The sequence below is a fragment of the Choloepus didactylus genome, chromosome 12 (assembly GCF_015220235.1).
Source record: "Choloepus didactylus isolate mChoDid1 chromosome 12, mChoDid1.pri, whole genome shotgun sequence".
Classification (NCBI taxonomy): domain Eukaryota; kingdom Metazoa; phylum Chordata; class Mammalia; order Pilosa; family Megalonychidae; genus Choloepus; species Choloepus didactylus.
The window spans coordinates 92,718,727-92,729,316 of NC_051318.1; the positions used below are offsets into that span (position 1 = coordinate 92,718,727).

A 10,590-nucleotide genomic window follows, 5' to 3' on the forward strand; every position below is an offset into this window, starting at 1 on the left:
CTTTTTAGGTTTTAATGTATCGGAATAGCTAGAAGTAAATACCTAGAGGGGGCGGGGCCAAGGGACAGGGACCGAGGATGGGCGGGTCTGTGGGGGCGGAGCCGAGGATGGGCGGGTCTGTGGGCGGAGCCTTGGGTGGGCGGGTCCGTGGTGGGCGGGCCCTGGGGGTGAGGCCCAGGGTGAGCCCGAGGGGGCTGGGCCAAGGAGACGGGGCTGGGAGTGGGCGGGCCCAGCGGGCGGGGCCCACAGACGCGGCCCCGGCGGCCATATTGCTGTCTCGCCTTTCCCTTCCGACCGCTTCTTCCTTCCCGCCGCCCCCGGAGGTAAGGCTGGGTACCGGTCGTCCTGGTCCGCTTGAGTCTCGGGTTGCGTCGGCGGCGCGGCGGGGTCTGGTCGGAGCGGACGTAGCCGGCCAGTCGCGCGGGTGCGGCCCGGGCCAGTCCTTGCGGAGGCTGGAAGAGGGGCCTGGCGCGCACAGGCCCGGCCTTGACCCGGGGCTGGCGTTCGCCCGGAATCCCTTTCCCTCTCCGGAGCCTCCAAGAAGGTGCAGCCCGGGGACGCGCTGTCTCCGAGGGGCGCCTTCCGTTTTACCAAGAATTAAGGACCTTTAGACCCGACACCCGCCGCGTGGAGTAGATGTTTATTTACCTCAATCATGTAGGAAACGGGGCTCTGGAGCGTTAGGAGCCCCGCAGGAGCCTATCTCCGGGGGTCCGTCCGCCGGTGTCGCAGAGGCCCTCGGGGCTCTCGGAATCCGGAGGTCACTTCTGAGGGGGTCGTCGGGAGGAGCGTCCCCCGCCCTCCAGCGTTGAAAGAATCCTGGCTCGCGCGTGTGTGCATATAGCACCCCGGGAGTTAGCCCACTTGGTCCCGGGAACCACCATCTGAAGTCGATCGTATTAGGATCTCAAAAACAGATCGGAGCTGAGCCGCAGAGATTAAGTAGATTGCCAGAGTCAGGGTGAGGTAAGTGGTGGAAACAGCCATTGAAACTGGGGGGTCTGTTCAGCGCCAGCTCTAAATCGGTAGCCTTGGCATTGAACAGAGGCATCCAGTAGAAACATCCAAGCCATCCTTCATTGTGCGGTATTAAGTTTAACTAAATTAAGATAACAGGAGCTGAGGCCAGAAAAATGGTGCTGGGACGGTTTTGAACGCCAGATTCGAGTGCAGAATTCTTGGGTGCTATGGTTTTGTTTTGTTTTGTTTTGTTTTGTTTTTCTCAATAAAATAGAAATTCCTATGTGGGCGAGGGATGTGAATTTTTATGAATGAAAAGATACCACACTACTAAGTACACTAGCAAAATGTGACCAAGAATATTTGGTGTTTTATTCAGCCTGTCTCCTTTTGTCAGTATTCTTCGTAGTTTCAATTTTATGAAATCGTGATGGCAACCTTAAAGCTAATTATATAATTGATTATATTCGTCTTCCATTCCAGTGATTTGGTGGTTCTCAGCTACTAACTGACACTTGAATGGAATTAGCTCTTTACATTTGGAGGAGATGATCAGGCATTTCTCTTCTGCTATTAATGTGTGCTAGCTAATCCTGTTTAAATAAAATGGCTGACAGTTCCATGTTAGGCCTGAAGATGAGTGTGTGTTTATAGGGATCTGCTGAGAAGGGTCCAGCAAGAAATGTAATTCTGGAAATAACGCATCAGAAAGATTGAGTCTAAAGATGCAGGCTTAGATTCTTCCAGCCAGAAAATGTGGTTGAAACTTAAGGAATGTGTGATGGGAGAGCGGACTGTGGAGAGGAAAGGAAAGGGAGATGGGAGGAGAAAGAGTGGAAGAGAAGAACTGAGTCATGTGTTTTCACTGAGGAGAGGCTTTGAACAAAGAAGTGATGGTCGGCAGTGTCAGATGTTCAGCTGCAATCCAGTCGTTTTGGGGAGACGTCTGTAGGTTAAGAGCCAGTGAAGTGGGAGACACTGAAAATGAAAAAAAAGAGGATCATGAAGAAATGGGTCAAGGTCCAAGTAGTCTGTGAATGGGAACAAAAGCACAGGTAGAGATGGATAGAAAAATTTTAAGACTAAAGAGAAGAAAGAATGATGGGAAAATACAAAGAACACAGATTTCTGGAGCTGGATGACTTTAACTTCAATAAGTAAAAGGAAGAAAAGTAAGATTTGACAACTTAGACTTTCAAGTACTGGATGCTTTGTGAGTGAAGATGACTTTCTTTAATGAGATTTACCTGACTGGCTTGAGATGTGTCATGCACTGAAGGAAGCTTTCTTCTCCAAATATATTAATGGTCACTAAATTTCTATGAAAATTTTGTGACTCTCACTGGTATTGCAGACTTATGTTTTTTTTGTTTTTTGCTTTGGGTTTTCCGGAGGGATTTTGTGTGTGTGTGTATGTGCGCGTGCGTGTGCGTGTGTGTGGTAGTACTTAAATCAAACATCTCTGTCAGACAAATGGCACATAGCCTGTGCTATGTAAGTTCCCATATACATATGTGTGAAATATATATATATATATGTATTCACACAAGACCAACTCTTAGCAAGAAATGTTCTGGACTTTTAATCTTACTCTGCTGTCCTAGTCTTCATTCTCAGCAGTTGACCACATTGCATACTTCCAAATTGCTCTTTAAAACTTTTTAATATTTATTTTAAAAAGCAAGCAAGAAAGAAAACAGCTTTCTCCGTAGTAATCTTAGCACTGCAAAGGTTTTTGACCCAGTGCCAGGCCTTGTGGCAAAATAGGTTTTAAGGTAATTAGGCTAAGGGCAAGGTGCACTGGTGGTGCTGCTTCATCAGCTGTGTTTTTCCAGGCTGCCATATCCAGGGCAGACACTCACCCACCTCAGAAGGAGAAAATGCCTCTGTTGAGAATATGTACATTGTCTATATAACTGTGCTTGTCTATATAACCATTGTTATGAAAAAGATACCCCACTTGTAAACCATTTCATCTGTTTTTCAGGATTCTCTACCCTATGGTGCAGACGAAAAAGCAAGTAGCAACTGGACAGGTACATTTAAGTTTTATAGTTTGTGTGTTACTCTGAAATTGAATGAAAAATCTATTGACTTGGTTTAAAATACTTGTTATTTTTCACATAGGAAATTTTTATTGAAAACTGAAACCTTATTACATTATTAATAACTAATTCTTAGCTTATGCCCTAATTATTATTATAATTATAATAATTATTAAGCCTAATTCTGTTTTTGATTTGTAATTGAAGGTGATTTCTAAAATGAGTGGTTAAACAGAAAGAAGAGCTTTGTTAAGAGCCACCCCCCCTTTCTTTAAGGCATTCTACCAATTTAAAAAAATATGTTGTAACCTTGTGTCCTGTGGCTAAATGAAAAGTATTTGGTTTTAGATTTAATTAAAGAACATTCAACGAGCAGGGGAAATAGACTAGCTGTTGTTCAGTAAAATGATTGGCAAAGTATGGGATGATCAACAAAGGACATGATGCACGTGATTGGTATGTCAGAAGTTTAAAAAAGTAAATTATACATTAATCCAACAAATAATCATTAAGTACCTCCTATGTACCAGGTATATGTACAGTGTGCCATATTTTCAGAATGCAGACATAGTCCCTATTTGAGAAAATAAACTTGTAGAATAAGCAAATAAATTTTATTCCTTGGCCTAATATATATGTATATATATTGAAGTTATATTGTGTTCCTCTCTGTAAGTTCATTGTTTATTTAAGAAAGGATTGTAAATAAGAATAGCTGAAGTTAATGCTGAATAATTATTAATATTTTGTGGGACAGTTTATTGTTTAATAATCTTTTATAGAGCTAAAGTAAACCTATGAGAAGAGGGTAATTTGTGGGTAATTAAATTTTAATATCCTAATTCTATAGGATGAGTCAATGTTAGCATCTTAAAAAAGAAAACTACAGTATTTAGACACCCTGTAAGGAGGTTGTAGAGGATAGTAGTTAACAGGGGCTCTGATGTCAGACCTACTGGGTTCAAATCCCAGGTTTCAATCGTAAAGCTTAGTATTTGAATGTGCTGAAAGATTACTTAGAAGTAGGATTGAAACTAATCTCATTTAGACTTTTGCAAAGGTGTTTCCAAAATTAGCTTTTTAAGATTCTTGTAAGATTGTTTTTAAGATTATTGCTAAAACTGCAGCTGGTCAGCATGCAGTCCTGCATTTTACTGTGTAGATGACTCTAGTGGTAATACCTGTTACTAGTAGCTATAGCTTTTTATTTAGTGCTTACTGCCCACTGTGCTTTATATTTTAAGGCAGCGCTACTCGGGATAGGGACGTACTTCCCTGAGATGTACATGTCACCATTATGCTGGTCTCCCTTGCTTAACAGGCACTTAGGCTAGATGAAGATAGTTTTCCAATATTTTCCTGTATTCATTATTAAAAAGTCTTCTTGGAGAGACAAGTACCAGTCTTCAGGGTTTCCTTCTGACAAGCTGTGACTTTAATTCACTTAAAACAGGCTTATCTTTTACTTGTTAGTGAGTTTTACAAGGAGAATTGTTGATCCTATGCTGAGTATTAAGTTGTCTTCAAATATTCTCTCTCAGAGGATGAGTAATTTGATATGGGTTGGTGTGTACAAAGGTGCCTGTCTCACTTTAAGTATCCAATAAGCTTTAACTGTTTTTTTATTATTATTATAGTATTATTGTCATATCATTTTCCTCCTGTGTTAAAATCAACTGTAAACAGTCATACCAATTTCTTGACTTTGACTTCGTTATTGCCACTGACAGACTGTTAACAATTTTTAATCTTCTAAGTTAAAATAGTCAATTAGTAACTTCAATTATTTATATTCAGTCTCTTTCCAAAACAAAACCAAAAAATCTGGGACACTCCACAACAGAAGAGCTTGTTAATAAATCAGTACTAACATAAGTACTAAAGTTTTCTAAAGTAAGTAGCAAATTTAAGTGTGTATAAGTTAGTTTCTTAATATTGTGTGCCCCAAAACAATAGCATTTGGAAAACCATTTCTAGGTGGAAAAAGTTGTATGTTCAGATGTTTTATCTGAAAACAGTTTTGTTTCGAGTTTTCAAGACATAGTTCTCTAGAAATTAATGATATCAATTTTCATTAACAGGAGAGAAATGGCTTTGAAACAGATTTCCAGCAACAAGTGCTTTGGAGGATTACAAAAAGTGTTTGAACATGACAGGTAACTATTAAGAAAATACAATTTTAGATATCTCTCATTTTGTTATGTTCTGTCCGATTTTTAACCAAATCCTTATCTCTATTTTGTGTTATCTCATTTCACTTTAAACCTGCTTGCTCTCTCTGTGTGATTCCCTACCTGTTTGACTATTTCACCAGAGTTAAATAGCTTTTGGGATTCAACTGTGTGAGCTGAAGAGGAGCTAGGAAAGAGGAGTGCCTCCAGGCTTTATTTACATTATTCTGGAACTTTGTGGAAAAACCTATGTTGCCAGTAAAAATTCTGGAAGTGTTTTCCTTTCTTGGGAATTTTTTAATGTAAAAAGGCACCTGGACTTCTTTGAAAAAATGGTGGGTTACATGCATGCATTTACCTCTATTGCCTCCCAAAGTCTGACTAACATGGCATTAAGGAAAGGAAGATTAAACACAGACAAACACCTCCCCCCACCCTGCACTCATACCCACAGAGGCAAAAAGAAGTTGGTGAGCTACTAAGAACAATACTTTAGAATCAGAAATGCAGGTGACAAATAGCACCTGACTTAGCAGGCTGTAGAAATCTAAATTCTAAACAGCAGCAAGAGAAAGGTGAGAAATAACCCAATTTGTATAAAGCCTTGGGAATTGGAGGCCCCGGGTACACCTGGAATTAAGGGTAAAAATGAAGCTAAGAAAAAGGAAGATTGGTTGATCTGTTTTAAGAAGCAGATAGCCCTCAGATCACTGCAGCTCTCTGCAGGCAGGCCACTGCCTCTCCCCAGCTCTGGCAAAAGACTGAGGTTTATTCTCTTGCAAAGGTAAACAGAGAATCTCTGTCCTGGGGAATACCAGGTGCAGTTGGTGAGGGGTATAGTCATACTCCAAATAGCAAGACTAAATAACAGTTTGTACACTGGCTATAGAGACTACCCAGTCCTCTTCCACTCACCTTCTAGAATTTGGGGAGTTAGAAGACTCTTCTTTCGGGAATCTGACCAACCCAAAAGAAGAGACTTCAAGATATAGTTATTGAGAGCTTTCCAACAAAACAGTCCAGCTGCACTCCACTGCCCCCAACCCACCACAGTGCTTTCAGTTAGATTTTTACTGTTCACTTTTAAAAGAAGTAGACAGCTAAGATTATTAGATATATAAAAGACAGACCAAAAAAAAAAGGGAAAAAGGAACTTGGACAAATGTACTGTACAGGGAGACAAACTTCAAAAAGCACTGTTATTAAAATCAAAGATATGAGTGAAGATATTGGACCTGTGCTCTTAAAAATATTCTAGAACAAAAAAAAAGCCTAGAAATTTAAAATATGGTAGGAGAAATGGCAAAACACAATGGAAGGGTAGTTGATAAAGTTGAGCTTCTACTCCAGAAAGTAGAATAAAGGGAAATTGGAAAGGATAAGAAAATTAGAGGACCAGTCCAAGAATTCTGACATCTAAATGTTAGGAGTTTTGAAAAATAAAATTGGAGGTGTGGAAATAACTAATTAAAGAAGAATTTCTAGAACTGAAGGTTTAAGTTGCCAGATTTGAAAACATCATCCACTTAGTATCCAGCACAATGGATAAAAATCCTTCAGAGAGTGGGAAAAGGGTGGATCTTAAGGATTAAGAATTTTGAAAGGCGAAGGTCAACTGAAGAGTAGTATTAGAACTGGGAAAATGCTGCAGCAGTGACTTCAGAATTCTGCAGGAAGACTTCCATGTCCAGCCAAAGTGCCAATTAAGTGTGAAGGTAGAATTAAGACATTGTCATCTATTTGTGGTATTAACGGTTGTGATAAAATATTAGTGATCAGACTGAAGATGTGGTGCATTTTAGTGCCTATGAGCCAACGTGTAATTCGAGATCTTTAAATGCATTTTTTTTAATAAAAGCAAATTTATTTCAGACAACTCTGCAAACAAAGTTTTTCCTTTCATAATATTAGTGCTACACTGAGGATTAGACGTGTCCTGCCCAAAATGACCATGTGCCATGTGAAGAATAGGCGCAGGTTGGTTGACAGCTCAGTAGGCTTCCAGCTGGCCCTGTCCTTCCTTTCAGGGTCAGAGTATAGTCCTTAAATCTTGCTGGAATCACTTATTTTGGACATTAAATTATTTATTTTGGACATTTATTATTTCTGTAACTTTTTATTTAGTACTTAAGTATTTTATGTTTCTGTCTTGACTAAGGAGGGGTATTAATTATTATCTTTTTTGGGGGGGGCTGGGATGGGCATTAAAATTACAGTGTTGAGCTGAACTGCAAAATGAAATTTGCTGTGTACCTACCACCAAAGGCAGAAACTGGAAAATGCCCCGCACTCTACTGGCTGTCTGGTAAGTGTTATGCATTTGAAATTTATCAAGGACCTTCTTGGTGGTTTTTTGTTTGTTTGCTTTTGTTTTTGTTTTCTTTTTAACTGGCTTAGCTTTTGTCTTGACTTTTGGTATGCTTTCTGAGCCATTTATAAAAGACTTTAGGGGCCTGTGATAATCTATTCTGTTCTTTTATCCTGAATAACTTCAAAGGTACTGTATTACATTTATCTCACTTCTTTTCCAATTTGACAGTAATTTAGCAGAGAATATGAAATTCTGGGCTCAATGGAAAGGGCTTCCAAAGGTCCTTTACCTGATTTATACCCACCCAAGTATTTCTGGGGTTTGTAGGACTCCACTAGTCAAATAGACAATTATCAGGTGAAATCAAAACACTGTGGTACACTACTTAGAAGGCACAGCGAACAACTTCTTACAGGGCTCTCTGGGAAAATGAGTGGGACTTCACAGAGCTTCTCTGGCAACAATGTAGAAGGTCACTTAGGACCACTTATGCTTCCTGATCAGTGCTTAATCTGCTAGACTGGGAGAGCATAATGTTTTGCCACCAGGAGTTGTGTACTTCTGTGCGAACTTTTCTTTAACAAGATGTAATATTTCATCTTCAGAAGCAAACATTACAGGTAGAGAATCATAAAAACTAAATTGTGTCAGTGCTTGCTGTTTTAATTTTGTTTCCTTAAGACTGGTTCTAACAACTTTGATTTAATAAATTCTTCTTTATGTATGTCTAATCAAGGATAAGCCTCAAATGGCAGTTGGAAAATGAGAATAGATATTTCATTTTAAAAGGTAAAAATTGAGACGTATTTGCTTTTAACTCAGCAAAGCATTTCTGTGATTGAACGGAGAGCACTGGTTTTGCTAGAAGAGCGTTGGGTATTGCCAAAAGCAACAACAACAAAATTAGATGTTTAATTGGTTTAGAAATCATAGTATTGTGTAGTTTATGATGATCTTAGAAATCCTATAATCCGCCAAATAGAAAACTAAAGTACAGATTGGTTAAAGATCACATAGTAGTGAGGCTGAACAAGTTTTCTGACTCATGGTTCAGAGCTATATTCAATCTTCTGTTTTTCCATTTTGAAAAAATAATGAGAGCAACTTAAAGTCATATCTCTTGGTTAAAAGCAAAACAACCCAGATTGGAAGTGGCAGTGTGTTGTAATTACTAGGTACAATAATAACAAGGCCCTATATTCTTAAAAAAACTTGACATCTGTCAAGAGGTATCATCTGAGCTTTATGAGTATAAAAAATAGAACTTTTTGTTTGTTTACATCAAATGACAGGACAGTTTCCTTAGTGAGATGCTGAAGAACAGATAGACCTTGGAAATTAAGGCTTGATTTTCTGAGAAAAGATAAGATTGCCTGACCAGTGCACTTGAGAAATGATGACAACAGAATTTCAGGTTTACTTCTGGTGAGTTTAAGGAAGGTGGAGACAGAAAGATTAGATCAGTTGGTAAATTAGCTGAACTTGAACAATATGCAAACTGAAATCCTAAAAGATGATCCAGATGGAGTGATTTGCATCTTCCCCAAGCCAAGGCAACCTTAAAAACAGCCGTAGATACCCAAGAGAAATGACACAGGTACACACAGAATCCCCTACACCAATATTCATTGCTGTATTCACAATAGCCCAAAAATGGAAACCACCCAAATGTCCATCACCCAATGAATGGATAAATACAATGTGGTATATCAGCAACAGAAAGGAATGAAGCACTGATACATGATACAACATGGGTATACCTTGAAGGTAGTCACAAAAGATCACAAGTTTTAGAATTCCATTTATGTGAGGGGTGTAGAATAGACAGAAACATTAGTGGTTGCCTAGGGTTAGGGAGTTTGGAGGGGAAATGGGGATGTGCTGCTAATATATACAGGGTTTCTTTTTGGAGTGATGAAAATGTTGTACAAGGAATACACTAAAAATCATTAAGTTGTACATTTTAAATAGGTGAGTTGTTTGGTATGTGTATTGTATCTTGAAGCTGTTAGCAAAAAAGAAAAAGGTCTTTATATAAAATAAGTACAGTTGATCAAGTAGATTTTAATTAATAACCATCTTCATACACTGGAGAGCAGTTTTCAGTAGAATGTGCTTCATTTTCATGAAGCTACAGCTCACTGTCTCCTACTGTAATCAAGGAACTTGTGTCCTAACTAGAAAATTACCAGATTCTTCCCTGAACTCTAGCAGATTCACATTTCCCAAGTGTGATACGCTGTGTATTATGTCCCAGACCCCACTCCAGGCTCTTTATATCCTTGATGACCCTTAGTCCTCACAGCCACCTTATGTGGTAGAATAGAGACAATACTGTCCTCATTTTTCAAGTGAAAAAACTGAAGGGTCAAAATATTGAAGTTATTTCTCCCATGTTGGTCAGATGGAAAGTGGCTGAGCTGCACTTGGAACCAGATCCTGTGTGTAATCCAAAGCCTTTGCTTTTTACACTACTCCCCTGCTGTCTCTGGACCTGTTTATTTTGAGATCAGCAATTTTGTCAGGACTTGGGGCAGTTCACCACCACGATATGGCCCTGGAATCTCTGGATGGCATTTCAGAGAGAAACATACTGAACAGACAAGGGTCTTGAGGTTCTGCCATGACTGGTGAAAATCTGTATGTCTTACAAGTGTTTATTTAACCACAGACTCCCTTAATACTTTCTCCAGTGAGACTTGTAACTTTATATCTTGTCATTATTTATTAACAAGTTTGGATTAAGCAGTCACTTCATAAGCCTCTGTGCTAGTTGTTACCATGAGACCGACCATTCGTGAAACCGTGGCAGCTATAGTTAATTCCCATTGCATCATGCATATCAGTAGGCTTTGATGTTGCACTTAGCAGCTAGGGTGGGATAGTTAGCATTCGCCCCTGGAAGAGGGCTGATGGTTTAGTGGGTTTTAAGCCCAAGCATCTATTCCCAGTTCATTCTTGACCATTTTCATATCATTATGGTATTAGGCTCCTATCATGAGGGAATTAAGTCATCTCCATCACATAAATGAGAATAGAACTAGGAAAAACAGCAGAAACATTTCTAAACTTAAGGAAGGCAGATGGTGACCTATACTTGCTT

General features: G+C 39.4%; 1 long non-coding RNA gene across 1 annotated transcript; it reads left to right on the forward strand.

Annotated features, from left to right (window-relative positions):
• The first annotated feature begins 226 nt into the window (after positions 1-226).
• LOC119507093 lies at positions 227-10,536 on the forward strand. The gene is made up of 5 exons (XR_005211131.1): positions 227-323; positions 2,948-2,996; positions 5,087-5,161; positions 7,393-7,481; positions 8,780-10,536. It is a non-coding gene; the product is annotated as an uncharacterized LOC119507093 (long non-coding RNA).
• The last annotated feature ends 54 nt before the right edge of the window (positions 10,537-10,590 follow it).